The 22,494-nt window shown below is 36.4% G+C and overlaps 1 long non-coding RNA gene across 1 annotated transcript in view; it reads left to right on the forward strand.

Annotated features, from left to right (window-relative positions):
* Positions 1 to 11,500: 11,500 nt before the first annotated feature.
* The window catches only part of LOC138066275 (uncharacterized), a 35,033-nt gene continuing 24,039 nt past the window's right edge, over positions 11,501 to 22,494 (forward strand). The window contains exons 1-2 of the long non-coding RNA XR_011139538.1: positions 11,501 to 11,954; positions 13,534 to 14,268. This is a non-coding gene — a long non-coding RNA (uncharacterized lncRNA). The remainder of the gene's footprint in view (positions 11,955 to 13,533; positions 14,269 to 22,494) is intronic.

Raw genomic sequence — 22,494 nt, forward strand, 5'->3', positions numbered from 1 at the left:
TACTAAATGGATCAAGCAAAACAAAACAACGTATAAAGCCAGGAATCATTTGCTGAGTTGCTTTACTTCTTGCATCTCTGATAATTGAGAAATGTGGTATCTTTGTTGATTTTACTGAAGCGTAACTCGGTTGCGTTCAGAATAAGGAATCTGGTTGGGGTTCGCTGCATTTTTCTGAGAAGTATTGTCCAAAACGGGAGCCTCGCCTATCAGGAAGAAGAGAAGGACCAGATACAGCAATCCACTTGGACGCCTATACAATATTTCTTACAAATGGCTAAGAGCATATAATTATTTTTTATCCTTCCTTGTCAGCAAGTGTAATAGCTCCCAGGAAGTGACACCTACATGTGATATTTCTAGCCATAAGCATGCTCAGTCCAGAGGAACCACTTCAGAAATTCCATGAAAACATTTATTTGAATGTACTAAGTGACTATCTGGTGATTAACAGCTGAAACCAAAGAAGAATGACAGGTTTGATTTGTAGCTAGATGAAAAGAGCTGAATTTTCAACGATTGTCTGATTTGATTGTAGCAGGCATTACACTGAATAATTTGCAATGACTCTGTAGCTAGACCCTAAGGTATGGAAAAAAGGTGTGCGCTGGAAAAAGAACAAACTGCTGAAAGATTTACTGTATTTTATTTTCCTGTTCTAAAATGTGGAAGTTTACTTATAAAGATGACAGATTACAGAAATGCAAGTTTAATATGCTTAAAAGTAGTTTTAGTCACATTCGGTTCTTCTCAAGAAAAATAATTTGAGGATGACAGTCATGGCTACCAAACTGATTTTACTGTTCAGGGGCATAAACCCCTATTTTGGCAAACTGTGGAAGCCTAGCTTTCCTGAGGTCTTCAGAGGGAAACTGGAGGCCTTCTTGCTGGACTACTTTTAGTCAAGTCATTGAGCTTCATACAGAGAAACTGCTCCATGAAGTTCTAAGAGTTGTGCTGCAAAATGTCAAGGTAAGTGATCAGAGATCATTCCAGCTCTAAAATGTGTAACTCTTCATGCTTCAACCGTTGCACACTGAATCATTCCGCACTGGAGAAGAGAAAGAGTTTTAGGATGATGTGTGTCTAAGAAGTACTTTAAATACCCTCCTGATATTCATTGGCTATTACCATGGCTGTTTAAGAACTGTTTTTAAGGACTGGGCTTTTCCCCTTCCTATGTTATAGTTACTTAATTTTTCTTCCTGCCTTGAAATGGAGATTGCACCTTTATCATTAACATGCTGTATGTGTCTCCTTACTTGACTTTTACATTATTGCTCTAACTATTACTATGCATGCATTATTTATATGGTTGGCTATCAAGGAAAAAAGGCAAGCAATTTACTTGTCAAAACATTTTAGAATGCATGACTTTAAATCAAAGTTGCACAGGTTGGTGAAAAGCTACAATAAATGTTCTTTGGTTAATATGTTAGTGTCATGCAGTGGGGATGGTCACCGTATTGACTAAGAAACCTATAATCACTTTAAAGATTCATTGAATGGAAGAACATTTTAGATTATTATACCTTGCTTTTAATTGTATGATATTAAGACTTAATTTGTGAAGAGACAGATATATTATTTCAATATATGGGAATTCTAACCCGTGCTTTAATGTTAATGTTAGATTAATATAGATATTTCCCCAGTTTGAAAATTTTAAACATTGTGGAGCCTAATTATCTAAAGCTAACTTAGAAATATAGACCTCTGGGCTTAAAAACACATCTTTTTCTCTGCAGAGTGCATTCCTCCGAGTTACACTGTGTTCCTGTAATGCAGATAATTCTGTCCTGTAGGACATGAATTTCAGAACTTCCATGAGCTTATGCTCCGTTATAGGACACAAACAACTGTGACTGAAATCAGGGTACCCAGTTCTTTACATGATAGATTCCTGAAAAACGGATAGGAGCCACCTGTTTCATGCAGAAGATGAATTAGCTTCCTGTGGACTACATCGATAAGGCATTTTGACAAATACAGAACATTTTTCAGTGCCCGACTACTTTTACCACTTATAAAGACTCATTCTCCTTCTTTCTAGATATAAACATCCTTTAAACAGGACTGTGAAAATTACTGAAGTTTAAATTCATTGACCAAACTGAAAAACATGTTGATCCAAAATAACAATATTTACTTATCTCAGCAAATAATTTCTAGAATAATGGTAAAGGGTCAAACATCTAGAATACTTGTTTTCATTGCCAAATATGTTCTTTTAAAATTAAAATCTTACAACAAAGAAAACAAACTCTGTTAGTATGAATACGTTTAAATGAAATATTTAGTGCTTTACATTTCTTTCCTCATTTTTGGAGACTAGCTATTGATTGAATTCCACACAGAGTCAATAATATAGTATTACTGTTATTATTTGCTAATAACTTGAAATAGCATTTTGGGTTGAATAGTCTCTTCTTTTATTCAGACTTTCACAGTATTGTCAGAAACATGTAATAAATGTATATCAAATTTGCAGACATGGTTACAAACACAGGCTGTATTTTTAAATCATTCTTCATCATACCTGACAGTTTTTTCTTTTTTTTCTTCTTCTTCTCCCCTCCTTTTTTATGAGTTAGACTCAGTGTATCTTATTTACCTCTCATGTGGCATTTATCTTACATTGAGATGCAGACTAAAATGACTTTTCTTAAATTTATCCATATAAAAAAAAAAAACTTAAGAATGTGAAGATTCATGATATTCACAAAATATATTCTTTCCCTCACGTAAATTTTTTACCACTATTTGACAGAAGCGTGCCAAACAGCAGAACCTATTTGTTGTTACACAGCTATCCTGAATGTTCTGTAGACATATGTCATCCAAAAGTAGCCACAATTTCTTCCTAAATCAGGTTGAAATGATTGAAAATGGCAGGGAATTATTGTAGGCTTAGGTGAATTTTGAAGTAATTATAAAATTTCTCAAGCTACGATATCACAGATATTGGGGAAAATCCCAGCTGACACTGTTCTTCATAAAGAGAAAATAGAAATGCACCAAAACGGTTTTTGGTTTCATTAAGATATGACGATGCTTTCAAAGTACCTGAAAAACAGTATTGTTTAGGATACTTAATGACGTACTATTTTTCCTGCCTACTGAGATAGCAGATTGCCCTAAGTTTGTGGCAAAGTGGGGGTGGTTTTGGACACTCGGAGTAGAGACTTTTTTTCGGATATGCATCACTGAACAGTTCCGAATAAGAAGTCTGAGTTGAAAAAATTAATGGGCAACTTAAGCTTGTTTTTTTCCCTAGGTAATAACCATTAGTAGTAGAAATATTGTTGGAGCTCACCTTTTTTTGGAAAAGAGTATACTCGATTATTTGTGGTTCACGGGGTCAAGGAAGAAAAATAAATACTATACATAGTACTTTTCAATTTTTTTGTGCATAAATTCTACACTGAAAAATGATACCTGGTTCAATAGGCAAATAACTTATCAGAGAGGAAAACAGGAAGCTCCGAAGAATGGAACCTGATACTACTAAAAATCAAATGGAACATTAAGTACTCAATTTTTATAGTTAAGTCAATTAAGTTATGTAATAGACAAATAAAGAATGTGATAAATTCTCTAATGACTGAAATCTAAAAAAAAATTAGATGGAATATCCTAGGCTGAAAGATTTATGCTAGTTCAACCACAAGTTACTGGGACCAGAAAGATCAGAAGAATTATTTCACGAAGTTCTATTCCAGCATTCACAGCAGTGTACCAGAAAAGACTAGTATTATCATCTAGTCCAATTCCTTGTGTACCAAAAGCTTTGGAATTTTACCTGCTGATGCCTGCAGCAATACTGATTAATTACGTTGACCTATTCCATCCCAATAAATTCTCAGGATTCAGTAAGCTGTCTTCTGGTATCCTTTCTTTCCATAAACAATGATTTTCTAAAATACATTTTCCTTCCTGTAAAAATATTGTTGTATATGAAAACAAAAGAGGCACCTGAGATCATTACTAAGGTCTAGCTCTTGATGTCAACTAAAATTTTATTCTGTGCTTCTGAAAGATTTAGAAGAAGGACATAACCTTGCAGTATAAAAAGTTACATAGCTTTAAATCATAGTGTATTCATATCTTCATCTACTATTTATTTTTCATCTACCATTCTTTTCCTTAAAAAAAGAAAATCCATTATCTTCAAGTATTTTTTCAAACAATTTCCATTTTATAGTGAAATCCCTCGGCTATTCTCATGCTTTTTTCCAGGACTACCTTTGTATTCAAAAGTAATCCGCCATACGCATGTGGAAGATTTAAGATTCATAGCATCTTCATTCTTCATGTCATAAACTTCTTATATCACTAATGAGGGAGACAAAAAAAAAAAATCCTATTAAATATCCTGTTAGCTCAGCTGCCTGGGTACATACGGAGGAATTTTATATGGTGCAGTGTAAGGACAAAGATGGCATAGTGGCACCCTTTGACCTTTTTATGGAGAAAGTTTATTCCACAGCCAAAAGCTGCTGATGTCTACCAATATTGAGTATGGAAAATGTAATAACAAGTTTCTAATAGCCCATGCAGCAATATTTAAACAACTAAGTTATTTCCACCTGCCTCTACATTGCAGTTGGGTTGATCATAAAAAAGATCGAATCTTCATTCATTTTGCACCAGAGTCTTGAATACAACATTTTTTCACTTTTTAAAAGAATTTGTGATTTTTGGGGGGAGTATTCAGCTTGTCTTGGGAACAGCTGACTAAAAGACTTAAACTGTAAAGCTTAGTTTCACCGTATTTCTTATTTTCTCTCAGTTTGATACTTTCACTGTAAAAAGGCACTCTCTTAGGCCCAATAACGGAACATAAATCTCGGGGCATGTCTCTGGAAGATGTGAAACTGCCCCTCTTTCCCAGCTTGTAGCAGGACTGTGGGAATAGCACGGTAGCTTCTGGAGATCCTTCATGCTGCTCTGCTAAGAAGCGTCCACCAGCTGATATGCTGATATTCCCAGATGCACTCATCTGGCAGAAGTGCAGAGAGGGACTGTATAGGGCACCCTTTTAAACTGCCGTATGCAACACTGCACAGCAGGGTGGCCCCGAGTAGCATCTGGAATTTTCCTGTCATCTTCCACAGTACAGGTCAAGTAGTTCGGTTTTGTCTGGAGACAGCATGTAAGGTACGATATGAGGGAGGTGGTGCGAGGCAGGATGGAAATGAAACTCCTAATTATCACTTTAAAGAGTCTTAAATTGTCATTTCTTAAGACTGCAACTATTTCCATTTAGAATAACTGTAACTATAAAATTATAATTATATGCATTTACCTATTAGCAAATAAATATTAAAAGCGCTCTGAAACAAAGGAAATGCATATCTTCTTTTTGAAAAATAACACTAAAAAAATCTTTCTTAAGAATCTTCACCCAGAGAAAATTAAAAGACAAAAACAAAGCGTCTTTCAACAGAAGTGATTTGAAAATAATGTAAGATTTTGAAAATCTCATCTACAGCAAAAAAATTTCAGTATATTAAAGACAAGGCTGGGATATGACTTGATCAAGGTCCTTTAAATACCAATACAGGGAGAGGATTTTTGATGGCAGAAGTGAAAGATATGGCAAGATTCAGTGTCAGGAAGTTAAAACTAATCAAAGTCAGAATGACAAAGTGAAGTTACACTTTTTAAAGAAAAAAAGGGATCCTGGAACAACTTGAGTAAGTCTATGATGAATATTCATCTGTTTGAACTCTCATTTATTATTATATTTTTATTTTTTTTTCTATCTTGTTATATTTTAACATGTAGTAAAGTTAGGCGTTAGCCAACGTTTGCTTGTACTAACTGCTGCCCCAGCAGTACTAACTGCTGCCCCAGCAAAACAAAGTATTTCCCTCAAAGAACTTACGAGTATTATGCAATGGGCAATACTTCATGTCTTCACAAAAATTTTAATTCTGGCTCTAGATGAGTTTACCACCTCGATACTGAGGCACTAGGTGAAATTATTTGTCCTGTGTAATACAGTACACCAGGCCAGATTACTTCAACTGCATACTGATAGGATCATTTTTTTTCCTATGGTCAAACAATAATCTTTTTTTTTTGTCTGTTCCCAGTTTCCTTCTGTTTCAACATTTGAGCAGGATGAGTTTAACAGTTGTTTGTTAGAAAAAAATGTATATTAAATGAGTCTTTTTCACATTCTTATTTAGGATCTCAGAGGAAGTAAAAGCACATTTTTACCTTGGGGAAACATCCCATTTTTAGAAGGTCTATTTGTCAGATTGTAGAAGGTGTTAAAAGAGGAAGCAATTATTAAGGTTCTGCAGGGGGAAGCAGGGAAAATAATTTATATAATATTATTCGTCTAAGGTTGCTTTAAAAAAAAAAATCAGTTTTGCTAAATCCAAGCTATTAGTTATGTTCCCTGTGTGAAAAGAAAAAGAAAATCCTAGGTTAGCTATTTAAATAGGCTATAACAAGATGGTGTTTGATATATTGAAATTATATTTGAAAGAGGAAAAAATGCTTACAGACAAAGAACAAAATTGCCAGGTTTAACGGGTTTTTATTATAAAGAGATTGATGGACATTTGTGGGCATATGTAAATAGGTTTAGTCAGTGCTTCAGTGAAAACAACATTGGAGATAAGAAAAATGCCATCTTCCTGCTGTTGTACGGTGCAAGACACATGAAGTCTGGTTGAATTTTCTGTCTCTTCATAAACCTGATAAAGGAAAGAAATTATTCCAAACAGACAATAAGTAAATGCCAACTATTTATTGCAAATGGATTATTATACTTTAAACTGACTAGGGGGGGAGTTTAAAGGGGGGGAAAAAAAACTGTGTGTAGTATGTGTGATTTGTTTTAAATGAGGTGGAGAGGGCTCTGGAATTATGTGACCTGACTGATTGCTGGAATGGCAGCTTGAAGGTCAGACAGTCGGGGCAAATGGCCTCATTGAGAAGTGATGGAAGCAATGGGAATTTTTTCCTCTAGTCTGTGGATCTAGAGTCACATATTATGACTAACCAAATGTAGATGTCAACTTTACAGTGAGCTGAGTAGTTCTCTTGACTACCTTGACTATAACTCTACTGGCTACAATTGGAACACGCACATCTATGTCACATAACAGACCTCTAACTGTAAATGTCTCCATATAGGTGTCATAATCTGCAACTGTAGGCTACCCCTAACTTTTCTATGGCTTATCTAAGCAATAGAGATCAAAAAAGCCAAGATGATTAATTTTCAAGTAACGCTGTTTATAGTCTACATAAGGCACTCTGAACGGAGAATTTCCAGAAGCTCAGAGAGACGCAGAAATATTAATACAGGGATGTTGTAGGACACAAGCCAACCTTGGAGTTCTCTACTGGATTCTGCCCTAGTGCATGACAAGGCTTTGATAGTAGGGAATTTCGCATTCCACTTAGCTGAGAGCGACCATTATTCACACAGGAGGTGGGAAACGTGATGCTGAGAGCTATGCTGAGGGGAGGAAAGAGCCAGCTGAGGTTTCTCACACACACAGCTGGCCAGAAATACAGACAGAAATAGAACTAAAATCTCTTGCCTCCAAGGTAGAGACTTTTTAGTAAAAGTCCCTGGTTTCTATTCTTCCTAAAGCTGTCCTTTCTTTTTGCCCTTTGTTTTGTGGCCTCCTTTGGGACTTTCTTCCTTTAATTGTTGTTATTTATCAAGAAGTTTTATCAGAGTCTTTGCTTAAAGCTATACACAAAATAAAAATTCTCCTATACACTGCTAACACTAAAAAGATAGCATGATTATTTTTTAAGGACAAAGTACATGACATGTGACCTCCCAGTGTTCCCTGCGAAAGAAGTAGAAGATCATGTTTAATGAATGTGTTGACAATACAAGAAAGAATCTAGTCTGCCTCAAGCTTTATAAATACACTTTAGCTGGAAGGCTTAGTTACGTAAGATATGACAAACTTAAGCTCTGTGATCTTAGCTAAGAAGAAATCTCTGTGGAAGCTAGTTCTCTGTCATGGGGCTGATACCAAAAGAGTTCAGAGATTATGGAAAAGCTTTATGAAAACAATATGCATATGGGAGGGGAGAGTTCGCCCACAGGATTTTTAATTTTTAATAGTTGAGTATGAGGTGATAAGACTAAGCTTAGAAACAATAGGGTATTTTACAGAATCAGGACTCTTCTAAATATTGCATCATGTATTTCATCCTCTTAACGAAGCTTGGGAAAGCTGATACATGTTGACCTGGAGGAATTAAGAATATTGTGTATTTTCAGTAATATTCTCCTTGGCCTTTTTTATGCTTTCCTGAAGGTTAATTATCTTTGGGTCTTTTATCCTATTTGTACCTTGCATGTATGAGTAAGCTAAATGATAAACAGGTCCTATATGACTTTCTTATTTTGGCTGTTTTAGACTGTTTTATATATTCTACCTAATTTATACTGAGAAAAAGTGTTCTGAAGGAATATTTCTATATGAATGTGTGCCTTTCAGAATTATTAGTAATAACAAATGGGAGGGAACAGCACACTAATATCATCAAGTCCATTCTTTGCCCAAAGCAAGATCATCTATAACGATACCACTCTTAACAGGCACTCGTCCGATATGTTTTTTAAAACTTGCATGACAGAGGTTCCACAAATGCCTTAAGCAATCTATCACAGAATGGTTGAGGTTGGAAGGGACCCTTAGAGATCACCTAGTTCAACCCCCCTGCTCAAGTAGAGTCAAATTAATCTGTTCTAATGCCTCTCTAGCCTTACATTTAGGAAAGATATTCTCCGTTTTGTAAAATCAAGAAATATAATGAAGTTTAACACTGGCATTTTCTCAAAACAGCTCATATTTTAAAAGTTTATTCTAGTTATTGAGTGGTTAACATACTCCTTTGTTCCAGAAGATTCATGTATACTTCTGTGATATTTCAATGACTCTCCAAAGATGGCAAAGATTTGCACAGACCTTTTCCTTACAGTGACTTCATCAGAGAAAATAATGAAAAGCTTGTATCACTTAAACAGCTGAATTTATTAGACTGCAAACTAGAATATTTTTAATAGAGAAAACTCAACAGGGAATAGAAAAGAGAGAATAAAAATAAAAAAATAGAGTATAAAGCTATCCCCCTTACCCAGTGTGTCCAAGGTGGTTTCCTTCAAGGAAAGGAAAGGAACTACCACGTCTGGTTTCAATCAAAACAGCGGTTTCTGTGTTGCAGCCAACTCTGCATGATGTTATCTGCGACATTTTTCTTTTCATTATCCCTGAGACCTGTCTACGTGTTTTCTGCCTAATCTTCCGGCATACTCTCTCTTGAGCTGCAGGCTCCAAGGTTCTTGAGGTGACTTTCTTTTCTTTTTTTTCCCTTGCTGTCCTGCCATGGCTTTTTTCTAGAAGTTTCTCTTCCTGGGCAGATTTGGGTTATTCTCCACAAAGAAGCCAAGAAATTCCACTTTGCTCAAATTCTCTTCTGTCCTTATTAAGGGAACATGCAAACTCTTCATAAAAGCAAGAAATGGTGGACCAAACGCAGATATATTGTTTGTCACACATCCCATCTTGAAATCACAGTGCTTGTTATGAGCATGGTTCACAGAATCACAGAATCATTTAGGTTGGAAGGGACCTCTGGAGATCATCTAGTCCAACCTCCCTGCTCAAGCAGGGTCACCTAGAGCATATTTCCCAGGATCACATCCAGACGGGTTTTGAATCTCTCCAGGGAAGGAGATGGTTATTCAATAGCAGTTACCAATATTTTATAGCAGTTATCAACATTTTATAATTTTAAGCTAGAATACGTAACACCTCAGCCTGGGCCCTGACTCTGGTCAAAGATTAAAACGAAAATCATAGAGATGATCTCAGAGTCACATCAGTGTACCAGTCTTTATGTGAAAATAACAAAAAATTTGAGACACTTTCAGAAGGAATCTGAGGTTGAAATGGTAAAGGTGAGAATTAGTCTGACTTAAAGAGAGTCACAGCCATGTGTCAGGTGTTTCCATTAATAAATTGCTGGATGTCCTTTGTCTTTCCTTAGGCAATTGTTTTTTAACCCACCATCACTTTAAAAGACATTGAAATTACCAATAAAACTTTCAGCAAATAAAAGGGAACTTCTGCTCGCTTTCTACCCTCTGGAAACAATTAAGGTAAGTGAAAAAGGCAACCGTGCTACAAATCATTAAAATATGCTTTTATAATTATAACATCCCTTGACATATTCCCTGGCAAAGTTCTCTTTGGTCAGATATTTTCTGGAATGTTTTCTGGGTTTACATTCCCAAATGCTTGCTCCTCAGACAAGATAAAGATTTGCCTTACTTTCAAGAGAAGAAAAAAAATGATCTCCTTTGGCTTTTATTCCTCCATGTAATTTGATGAACCTCAGGAACAATCCTGACAAAGAAAAATCATCCTTGGGTGGACTTTAATTCATTCAGTCCTTAGTCAGTGCTTTCTTCTGCCATAGACTGTGACCTCCAGCAGTCTGCTGTTAATCAGTTCCATGAGACCTGAGCATCTAGCCCTGGGTTAGGTACCAACATACCTTTGTGGATTTGGTCATTATTCTCCCTCTGTCTCAATGTTAGTTTGAATTATAAATTCTGTGTGAGCCAGTTCATTTTTCACCTATGCAGACTTGTACATGACACAAGAGAGAATGAGTGCTAACTTTGATAGAAATCCATTCTGTGGTGTCTCTATTGTACATATTCATTTGACTCTTGAGATAAAAGTGAACATACAATTTGAGTACATATGCAATGGAAATCCTTAGTACTGTTAGCTAGTTTGTATATATAGTAACATCCGGAGGATCTATTAGTAACTGTTGTGTCAAATACTTACTGAGCAGAAGAAAACATTGTCCCTTTCCCAAAGTACTTATAAGAAGATGAACAGTAATCAGTGGGGAAGAATGTGCCGGTCAATCTTTCTATATGAATGGATGAATATTGTTTTTCTTAAGCTTTTTAAAAGTCATAGAAAAACATTGAATTTCCTTGCTGATTCCTGATTCCAACCATTAGAAAAGAGCTAAATTCTTACTAGCACTATGTCAAAGTGACATTTTACAGGACTGGAAGGTGACTATGCTGATCTGGACTATGCATGGGCACTGGTTGACAGAGTGTAATAGCCAAAATAGCATCAAGACTGGGGTGATAGTTTAATAAAATGAACAATAGTATGACACTGATCCCGGGGGACAGTTTTCTAGCCTCATGTGTGCAGGGAAGGACAGAGAAGTAACTGACAGTAAATGTTGCTCTTAGTATACATTTAAAGGAAATGAAAGGCAAGAGCTTAAACTTAAACATAGACTGAAATATGCCCTTGAACATTATAAATAAAAATCCAAGCTAAAACAGAAAAAAACTTAGAGATAGATGCTCTGGTGTAAATCTGTGCAGCTTGATGTGTGTGTAGCGTTATTCCCAAGAACAGCTGACACATTAAAGGTTCAATCAGTTAAGGTGGCTGAAAACAGTGTCTGGTGATCAGTGAGTGATGAATGGCTCCCAGATTCAAACTGGACAGAGCAATTATGTTCAGAAGACTCATCCTGCACATTCAGCGTATGCCTGCTGGCATAATTAGAACAGTAGAGAAAACAGAAATCAAGGACAGTAAATGCAGTCTGCAGTCATCATATAATTTCTACAGCATGGATTTCCAAAGTCTCAAAGGGATGCTTTAAGCAAAATTCTCACTGAAAGTCACTGGGGGATATGTTTCTCCCTTTCTTTTGAATGTCTGGAAGTCTGTTACATTTTTCTTGCTGTCTATCTCAACTATTAAAGAGTTTTTTTAAGCTGTGGTTGAGACCCTGTGCTCTTGAAATCAGTAGGAGTTTTGCCACTGCTTTTATTGGAGCAGAATGGAGACGTCTTAGAAGGAATCCTGGACAAGCTGCCTCTCTGAGCCTTTTCTGAGTGCTTCACATAAGTAAGTATCCTTTATTTTCTACTGTCATCCACTTACATTTCTAATTCTCTTATTTTAGGTGACTACCATGGATATGGAAGAACAAAGTCCTGAGGTGTTTCCTTTTAAAAAGGTTTCTAAAAGAGAAATATCTGCAATGTCTGCATTTTCCTCATCTTTATATTGCCTACAGATTAATCAATCCAAATATACTTTTTATTTAAATGACTTTTTAAAAATGTGTTTTCAGGCAGCCTTCAGCATATTCAGAGAGATCATTTTACGGGTAGTGTCAGTGTAGAAGTCAAATTACAATTCAATAATAAATTTTTGGCAACAGGTATGACAAAACCAGAAACATTATTTGAAACAAAGCTATACGACTGGAGGTATTCAAACGATTTTATGAAAAATACATTGACTTGACCATATCAGCCATGTGCCATTATTAATATTTCTTTTTACTTTGAATATATACTTTATATAGGTTGATTGCCGATCAGGACTCTCTCATGTTAGAGATTATACTAATATAAAGCAAGCCAAAAGCAAATTGCAGATTGAAATATTGTACTGGACAGTGGAAAATGAAATCAGACACTCAGCAATTTGAAGGCATAAAAGGCATGAGAAATATTGTGAAGGAGAAAATGCCTAACAGATCAATGCAGGGACTTTTCAGTTCTCTGTTCCTTAGGGTAGGATTTAGTTTATAGCACGCTACTTAACTTTTTGTCTCATGCAACTTACCAACTAGGTCATTCTGAGAAGTTCTCTGCCAAGAGTTTTGAAAAAAATATATTTTCCTCTGAGGATTTATAACATAATTCTGTCTCATTATGCCTGGTGTTTTGCTCCTCATGTTATGATATCCTCAAAGAGGAAAGAAAGAAAACAGCTTGTCTTCTTGACAGCAAGGCACAAACAGACTGGAAAAATTATCAGCAGCAATTGGACAATATGATGATGCCAACACATGCGCATTTCTGAAATGATCTTAGAACAAAAGGAAACCTCTTAAACAGTATGTGAAGTTCCCTATGAGGTGGAAATGAAAAGGATAATCATTGAAAATTCCAAGATATTTCATCAACAATCAAGAAATGAATTTTCATCAGAAAAATAGAGGCTCTCCTTCGTAAGATATTCTAGCCTAGTTATCATTGATCTTCGGCAGTGCAACCTATTAAAATAAATGCAGGAGTTTTCTGACCTAATATATAGTAGGAATTGAGATAGTTAAGCATTTTTAACAGAGAGGAAAGAAATCCTGGAATTTACACTTAGTCCTGTTTGTAGATTCCTTCAACAGACGTTTGAACTTTTACTTAAAGTGATCAGCCCTTCCTCTATTTTGTGGACATTAAACCAGTCTAGAAAACAAACTTGAATTCCATGTATATGGAAACTCAAAGCCTAGCAAAGAAAGCTTCCTTTGCCACCTGGATAATGAAGGAATAAGGAAACTTTAAAACAAATATTGAATGAATTTGATACTTAACAGAAGTAAACAGGAAATTGTAAAAGAGGCATTCATAGTCAAAGTTTGGAATGTTTTCTAAAAGTTCAGGTTTGTTTTCCCTTTTTTTTTTTTTTTAAGGTGTCAGAGGCAACAGAAGAGTTGCATATGAAGAAAGGGGAAAAAGCAGGAATAGAAAGAGCCAGCACATCAAAACGTCACTGCTTCCTTCAACCACTGCTCCATGGATTGGCTTTCTCTTGTTCCTTCCTCTTTCACTGCTGTGTATTTTCCTAATCTCAATCACCTCCTCATATCCCTAATCCCTGGGATTATGGATCCCTGCCCTAGAAAGAGAATAGCGTAACATTCATTGGGCCAGCTCTTCTGAGCCAGCATTCATTAATATGAAATTATGGGCCTATGGGGAAATGCGCGGGTGTGCTGTGCAGCAAAAGATGAAATTTATACAAATCAGTGTAGTCTAACCTCAATTGGATCATCCAGTAAAATCTTTAGGCTAAAGTAACTTTTCTAACAGTTTGTGATGGTCACTAGTCTTCTAATTACCATATTTTTTTTTTTGCTTAGCACGGAGAATTCAGCAACAAGGGCAGAGATCTCTAACCAGATTATATCTATCTTCTTCATTTTTAAGCCTTTTTGTGTATGTTCTTGTATGTTCAAGGCAGGCAAGAGAGGGCTGGATATCGGCAAAGACAGACACTCAGCATTCCTGAAGGATTAAACAGGATAGATTTAATAAAGGACTCACTTGCACTCCAAGCTGCACAGGGAGCTCTGGGAACCATGTGGAGAGGTTGTCAATGGGAGGATGCTGGACGCATGGGTCGGATGCATGGGTCAGACGCCAAGGTGAGACTCAACTTGTTGTATTGTAATAGCCCCTTAAATCTACTAGAACTATTTCCTTATCTCAGCTGTGCTAACCCTGAGTAGCTACTGTTCAGGAAGCAGCTATAAATTGTGACAAAACCAAATATGCATGCCTGGCCCTAATGGGAATTTGGTCAGTGTGTAGTTTCACACGCTGGGCCTGCTATCACGGACTCTGCCAGGCACTGACTCCTGGCCAGATCTTCAGCAGCTGTTCTCACTACAGTTCTGGTTCACTTTTATTTTTGGAATGGTAGTTTTGCATGTCTGCATTTGCCCTTATGTAAACAGTTAACAAAAAAATACTATGTAATGGCCTACTAATTTTTGTAGAAAACTCTAGGTATTTGTAAAATAACCTCTGTGTACTGAAATTATTCTCTTCATAATTTCACAACCCCGTACATTCCCTATGACCTTCAGTTATCCCTGATCTTTAATATGGGACTGCAGATGGAAAGGAGAAGTAATGACCTTTAGAAGATTTAAAGGAGCAAATAGTCCACTGTGGCTCCTAGAGAATATCTGTTCTCATCAAAATAAAAAGGCAGTTTCAAGCCCTTCCTCATATTAGTTGTTTTGAAAATTCAACCTGATGTCAAGCTATCAGCACTTCAAAGAATGAACAATTTATTTTTCACTAAAATGATGAATCTCACTCTGTCTTCCTTTCTCTCTCCTCCATCACACTTTTTCTGTGTGATGCATACATTATACTTCAGATTAGAGTAAATCTAGTAACCCATCTGTCATTCATAAATCTGTCTGTCTCATCCCTATTTTGTATCAGCTATTATTTGAAGAAATACTGAAAAGATCTCAAAGGTTGTTGTAAGTCTTCACTATTATCCTGGAGAAATACTGCCTCCCTTTGTCTCTGAGTACTGCTAATGTGTAACTTTTCCCCGCAACAACTTTCTGGTTTCCTCCTTCCTCCAGTCATTCATTTTCGTACTGAACTCTCTGTCAGCATATAAAAAGCAAGGAATAAACACATGTTATGATATAATCTGTTCTATTCTCTGAGATACGCCAATGAAACACTCATTTTTTTTTATCTATTTCCTAAATTTTAAACACTATCCTACCAGTGATTCTTACTTACAATAGAACAGTTGAGACCCAAGGTTAGTTAGCTGCTTTTGTTCTGTTAGGATCTGATGCCATTGTCATGAAGCACCTTAGATTTACCTACTGTAAAGCTGAACTATCTTTTATTGCTTATGGTCAAAATCCCAATGTATTCCTCACAGACACCAGGAAGATCTACACAGCTTTAGTCATGAGTTCTCCTATTGTCTATAGAGCAAAACAATTACTATTCTTTAAAGGATTGTGTGGAGTGGATAACATTGAGAGAATTTTTGTCACTTAAAGCTGGCTGGAGTCCCTCAACTAAGCCTGTCTGATCTGTATCAATCAGCCCAAGGAGCACCTTCAGTATCCCGGTGAATGTCTTATTTCCTAGCTGACTCTGAGTGTAGCAGACAGACAATGTTGTGCATAGTGTTTCCTGGTGAATTAGCATAAACTGACATAATAGAGGTGACCTTACGGTTCTTTCATATCCCTAAACATTTTGCTGATATTCTTTCAAAACCCTTTTATAAGAGTGCCAATGAAGGCTCTCAGGCAAATTTTTGGCTCCAGTTGAGAAAAATTAGCTTAGGTTTACAAAAACATGTCCCTAAAAAAGAGTACGGCGCTTAGAAGTGGCTGATGCTTACCCAGTGGGTGCAAATGTTTCCAACTCTGCGCTTGAGAAGAACCTGTTTTCCAGGCAGAAAACAGGGAGATTTGCTGGGAAATTGTACAGTTTCAGGTATTGTGACCTCATTTCTTTCCCTTTGGATAGAGAAACTCATTTGAACTGCATCTTTTGCTGGCAGCTCCGTATCAACACTTTCTTAACCATCCTTTTAAAAGTAGTGAATCATTTTATCAGCATTTCTAAGCCATTTAAGTAACATTGTCAAATGGCTAAGATTTCAGTTTCAAAGAAAAGAGAATTTGACTTTTAACAGCTTGCAAACTTACACGGGCATGAGACCCTTGTTTTGGATGGACAGCTCCTGGCATAAACCTTCTGGGTGAAATGTGGACCAGACTGGTTTTTATCAGGATAGTTACTTTCTCATTTTCTTCTTCGATGTTGTGAATACGTAAGATATTTTATTTCAATAGAGGCCAATAGATTAAGGGCACACACACTGCAAACCAATGTATAAAAGGAAAGTGAACTTAGATGGAATAAACTGTGGAGCTGACAAAACTGGGGTTATGATACAGGTGACTGCTATATCCTCCTCCTGAAATTCTTTTCTACTCTATAGATTCTTTGCTACTCCTTAGATCTAAAATATTAGCAAGCCTGAAAGTAAACTTTCTCCTTCTGCCATCAGTGTTACTTCTTTTACAGTTCCACATATAACTGACACATTTGCATAGCGCAAAAAGAGTTTATCCAAAACTTGAATGGAGAAAAAAACATTGTCTAAAATATTAGCCTAAGTGGACCCATTAACATCTGAGTCTGAAATAATGGAAGCGTGAACTTTTAAGGAAATGTATTTAGCTCCATTATCCTCCAACAACTTCTGACGCTTAACTAATGTTTTGCTGCATTTTGGGGACACCAGATGGGCAGCATTATAGAAATGCAAAGTGTTTTTTATTATAAACACATTCCATTTGCTGGAGAGCGCTGGACCAAAGAGTTGTGAAATAAAGGTATAGTCAGGTGTTTGGACAAAGGAGTGAGTAAGGGACTGTCCAGGCTCTTTGTAGTATAGAAGATTTTGGAATTGTTGTCATTTTTCTTCAGAGAAGGCCAGATCAGATATTTCAGAAGTTTCACTGTTCTTCACTTAAAGTGCTGCAGCACCAGACTCAGGAGGCTCCTTAAAATAACACATTTGTTTAAAAGCAAAAAATATATTTTGACTTTAGATTTTGCAAAGCTCAGCTTTAATTCTGGTGTGTGTGTTTTAAGTCTTCCTTCACAGTCAGTAGAGCCACAAACTACACACAGACAAACATAATACGTGTAAACTTGTATGTGTACATATTGACAAATATCAAGACAGAAGTTGAATCCCGAATATAGGACCAGGAGTTTTATGGAATCTTCATGATAAGGAGGGCTGGGTTTGTGGGATCAAGCGATATGATGAACAGATATCTTACTGCAATATTTTACATACGGAAATTTATAATGACCAAGTTAGGACTGTGCCATTTGCTGTTTAGGAAGAGGAGCACAATAGCTATCCATTAAATGTAGAGATCTTAATGGATAAGAAGAGCTACCCTCCAGAGCAGAGAACTGATTTCTTACTTCCCCATTGTTTCAAAAGAAAGTGATATAAAACACAGGCGAAAATGTAGTACTAACGGACCCAGACAGTTAGCGAGGGAGGGAATAGGTTTCTGAGGTTACTTTTGCAACTATTGAAAACTGAGCACCAGGAGATCCTTCTGCAACTCTTGTTTCAGTTAGGTTAAATACCTAGCAGTGAAGGGATACTGCAATTTTTTTTAAGGAATGCAAAATACTATGTTAATTAGATCTAATAGGAAACATCAACTCTGACATATTAAATAGTCTCTTTAATTATGGTAATGAATTACTATGGTTGTCAAACTAATAGCCTTTGTCATTCACAAAGATAGGACTTGACTGTTGCAGAAATACAGTGAGAATTAAAGTGCATAATAGAGGCCAATTCAGAAAATGCACATGTTCCAAAACCCTCTTTTCCTTCCTTGAAATACCCTTCTGACAGAAAGAAATCCCCTCATGCTCTTAGTACCCTGCGTAATACAAAAAACCCCAAATGATCGAACAGGCCCAGCACAATTTTTGCACACCAGCAGTTATCATTATTTTTGCATAGGTTAACCTGCTTCTTTGCCCTGATTACGCATAAGTGTAAGTTATAGAGTGAAATATTAAAATAGAAAGTTTATTCCAAACATCTCTTCCCTAATAATTTCCTTTGCCTCTGATTTCCTATATTTTCTTTTCTTTTTGCCATTGCATTTACTTGGAGCCATTTACTTCCAGTCTCATGGGATTATCAAAGCATGATAGCCTTATCTAGCAGGATTTTTTAGACTTATTTTCAAGAACTAATAATTTTGAAGGAATGTGAGTATTGAGATGTAGATTATACAACTGAAAGTATGGTAATTTTAGCATTCTTATAGGGTAAAAAACCCAGCGGGATATATCATATCGGGGGACAGGTACCTGCTTAAGTGAGAGATCGTTCTTTCAGTTGCCACATCCCAGCTAGCTGCATAAATAAGCAAGCTGGGATACTGAGGAGCATGCTTCTCCTGTGTTATTATACTGCTTCTCATTATACTAGAAGTAAGGAATGTGCAATTTCTTGCTTACCTTCACTGTGTTAGTTATGATCCCCATTCAAAGCACTGATTTGAGGTGGGAAGACCTCCCACAGACTCCTATATGGTGCAAAAATTGGAGCTTCAGCTTCTCCTGTCCTGCTGGGTCTGCAGGCACCTTCACCTGTTAGAGGGAGGCAATGAGTTATAGCACATATGTGGACTTAGACAAAACAAAATTACAGCATAGATAATGGAAAATTTACCTATAGGTTTGTACATATTTTAGTTGTTTAAGGAAGCAGAAAAAATCCTATTGCTAAGGTCAATGGATATGGCATAGGCATTGAATTGAACCCCATGAATAATGATGCAGAGACTAGAAGAGAATTGTCATGACCATTAAATTAAATATAAAAACTCTCCTTGACTTCAGGGAACCACGATTCACCCTGGGACTTTATATCCAGTATGGTAAAAAGTAAATCACAGTATGTCCATTTCTAATGTATATTATGTTAATGTCCTCACTACCCGTACACACATGAATGACTAAGGCTTTTTTATTGCTCAGATTGGACAATGTACTCATTTTCTACTTAGTTCTTGTTTTTCTGCTGTTTGTAAATATTTCATTGCAAATCCCCAAGGTCTTAGAAGCTTTAGATAATTAAGTTAATCTGCAACAGATTTGTTTTGGGAGTATGAAGGATTCACCATTTGCTAGCAACAGAAGTTCTCCAAGGGCACTGCTGCGTGGAGTTTAGGTCATTAATAGATTGAGGCACTGCATGATCTGTGGGAAGGCTCCATCCATGTAACAGTTGCCAGGTCTGTCCTATATTGTACAAACATGACGGTGTCTTTTCCAAGAACAGTTGGAGAAAGATGAATTCACATGTTCTTGTATCTGTGGCAGATTCTTTCCCTAAGGCAATTAAAAATACAGAAACAAAATATTTGCTGCTTATACTTTTCCTTCTCAGGAGCAAGAAAAGCTCATGTACACATAACAACTGTTAAGGTGATTAACTCACTAATGGATGGTGTTCTTGAAGTATGGTGAATAGGCCTGAACGAGAATCTAGCTAAGAGAGAATAGCTGTGTACTTAATAGCTAGTCCCATTCTAGCTGTAGCTATAGCTATTTCTACTTCCTTTCATATATGGGTAATTGTAACATCACGCATGCTATAAATTTCCCTCCTGTGTTTTGTTGTGCTGATAACAGAGTATTGCAGTCTCTAACCATAAGTTTAGCTTTCATATATAATTATGAAACAATGAACGCAGACAATGAGATAAGAGTTTGGCATCTTGTTTGGCAATTATCTATAACATGTACAAATGAGCTAGGAAGAGAAAAGGAGAAACAAAAGAAAGTGCTTCTTTGCTCATTCACTTCTGAAATCAAGGCCCAGATAAACCTTTCACATCATGGTATTATGACAGCTCAAAGTAGTGTCAATTCACATTGCTACACTCTAGGGGAAACTGATTGTGTTTCAGTCTCCTACAGCCCAGTGCATTTTGTTTCTTTAGGAAACGCTAAAAGTATAGTTTTTCCCTAGGACAGCCTAAACTCAAAACTGCTCTCTCTCCATCTTCACCCTCTTTGCCCTGACCCTAAGCACCAAATACAAGCAAATGTAGATCATCCTCCAGGATCCAGGGGTAGCATTCTCAAGGCTATGTCTCTCTCCCATCATTCAAACACGTGTTTTCAAAGGCTAATTTCATTTTGAAATCCTACATGTCAGCCCTTGCTTCTAGTACTGAGGAACTGTAAAATGACTTTACAGAATAATGTATAATGTCCTGAAGTGATCACAGAGCCTTTTTGCTTCTTTGTTGAGAGATGAGGAAACTTTCTGAAACTCCACAAGCATTTGATAATCCAAACCAGAAGTGCAGAAGACTCAGAGGACTGTGACTTTATCCTGGAATCTTCTGCAGGGCTACAAAAGGAGAATGACTTACTCGTCAGGTTGTTAGTTAAGCAATAGAAAATTAAGTTTCAGCCTCAAGCTGAGTTAAGGTTCACTATTGGTAAGATTTATGCAGGTATGAACATGCTGTTTTTTATGCCTGAATATGTAGTCTCTGAAATCAAAAGTAGGTCCCTTTCTTGCTGGTCTTTTGTAAACCTAAACATGGAGATACTCAAATACTGGAATAGTTATGCCAGTAGTGAAGAGTTTACTGACTGCATTTTTGTGATGCATTCAGTGGAAAATATTTAAACAGACTTTTAAACAATGAGCAGTATTGTGAAATATAAAGCATGAAAAGATGAGGAAAAGGTGACATTTGTAGTGGAAACTGGAAAAAAATATAATTTTCACTGGAGTTCTGATTTTGCTGAAATCAATATGTTCTATATCAACTGCTGAATTTCAATTGTAATTCGAAACAAATCTGCAAACATGTCGGGTCATGGCAGAGTTCTGCCTGAAGAGTATAACAGCTCAGATGCACTTTAGGGAGACTCCAGTCACTTTGACCACCTGGAGAAGCCAACTGCAGCCAACAAATTCTACTTCAGCTCTTCTCAAAAAGATATTGTTCATACCCTCCCTGGATTTCCATGTTTTTGTACTCTGGGATATTTTGCCAGAAAAGTTAACCTCAGCTGGGAATCCTGAGACTTCTAACTTCTACTTCATGGAGCAGTCTGCTTAGGGAGCTAATGATACTCTGAGATGAGAAGTGCTGAGGATATAAGCTGGTAAACTTCTCAGCTGAGACTCCCTAGCTGTCTTTCAACATACCGCAAAGAATTTATTTTCAAAATGATCAAAATGAACTTTAAAAAAAATTATTTTTAATATCAGATTTTCTTTCCATAGGAAAAAAAATAGTGATTTAATTTTAAGCTGTGAGGAAAATAATTTTCTAAACCTCTGAATCCTTTGTGAAATAATTTCTGTTCTTGATCCAACCTTAAGAAAAAAAAAAAACCTTTTAAGTTACCCTTTTAATGATCTAATTTCACATGAAACTGAGGCAAAAATTGATTTTCTAAAAGTTATTTTTGGCTATTACTCAATCTTATTTCATAATTTTCCAATATGTGCCAGTGAAAGACAATGCACAGTAGTTTAATTATTATCTTCTGCTGTGAGAGCATGCTGTGAAAAAAAGATTATGGGAAGTAGGAGAAGGAGGGGATAAAATATCCTGACACAAATTAGTATTTAACTTACATTTTGAAATCAGTCTGCTGCTGCTGCCTCTGTTTCTTCAGCTCTTCAGATACAGCATGCCAGAGAGCCCATCAATTTTATTTCCTCAGCAGAATGCAGAACTGCTTTCTGTTTTTTAACAACATCTTTCCAAAAAAAGAACAGACATCTGAGGATGATTGCAAACATTTACTCCATCAGTACTGGGCTCTGTAAGGATCTGACTCTAAAAGATTTAGGGAGAAACACCATTTGTCCACTTAAGATGAGCATATTTTTAAAGTTAGGATACCAGGATTTTCTGTCTAGCAGACCAATGACAGCTATAGTTTAATCAAACTGACAAAATAAATGGGAATGTGTTCAATATTTAATGCACAGTATGTAAATAGCTCCTATTTGTTCATGTTTCTATTCAGCTTCTCAAGGAAATGACTGAGCGGATATGCTGTAGGAAGATATTAAAGCATGAATGCCGTGTAATAAACCAAAAGGACCATAGATTTTAGTTTTAATTAAAAAACTGATGGAAAGTAGTTTGAAAACATGTTTGTTCATTTCTGCCTCAGTAAAATTTGTGAATGACCTTATTCACTAAAGAAGTCCCTCAGTCTGTGCAGAAATGATTGTGTTTGGAAATGGTCAACAGCAATTTCCCATGAGTACCTTG

This window comes from Struthio camelus, chromosome 2 (genome assembly GCF_040807025.1).
Source record: "Struthio camelus isolate bStrCam1 chromosome 2, bStrCam1.hap1, whole genome shotgun sequence".
NCBI lineage: Eukaryota > Metazoa > Chordata > Aves > Struthioniformes > Struthionidae > Struthio > Struthio camelus.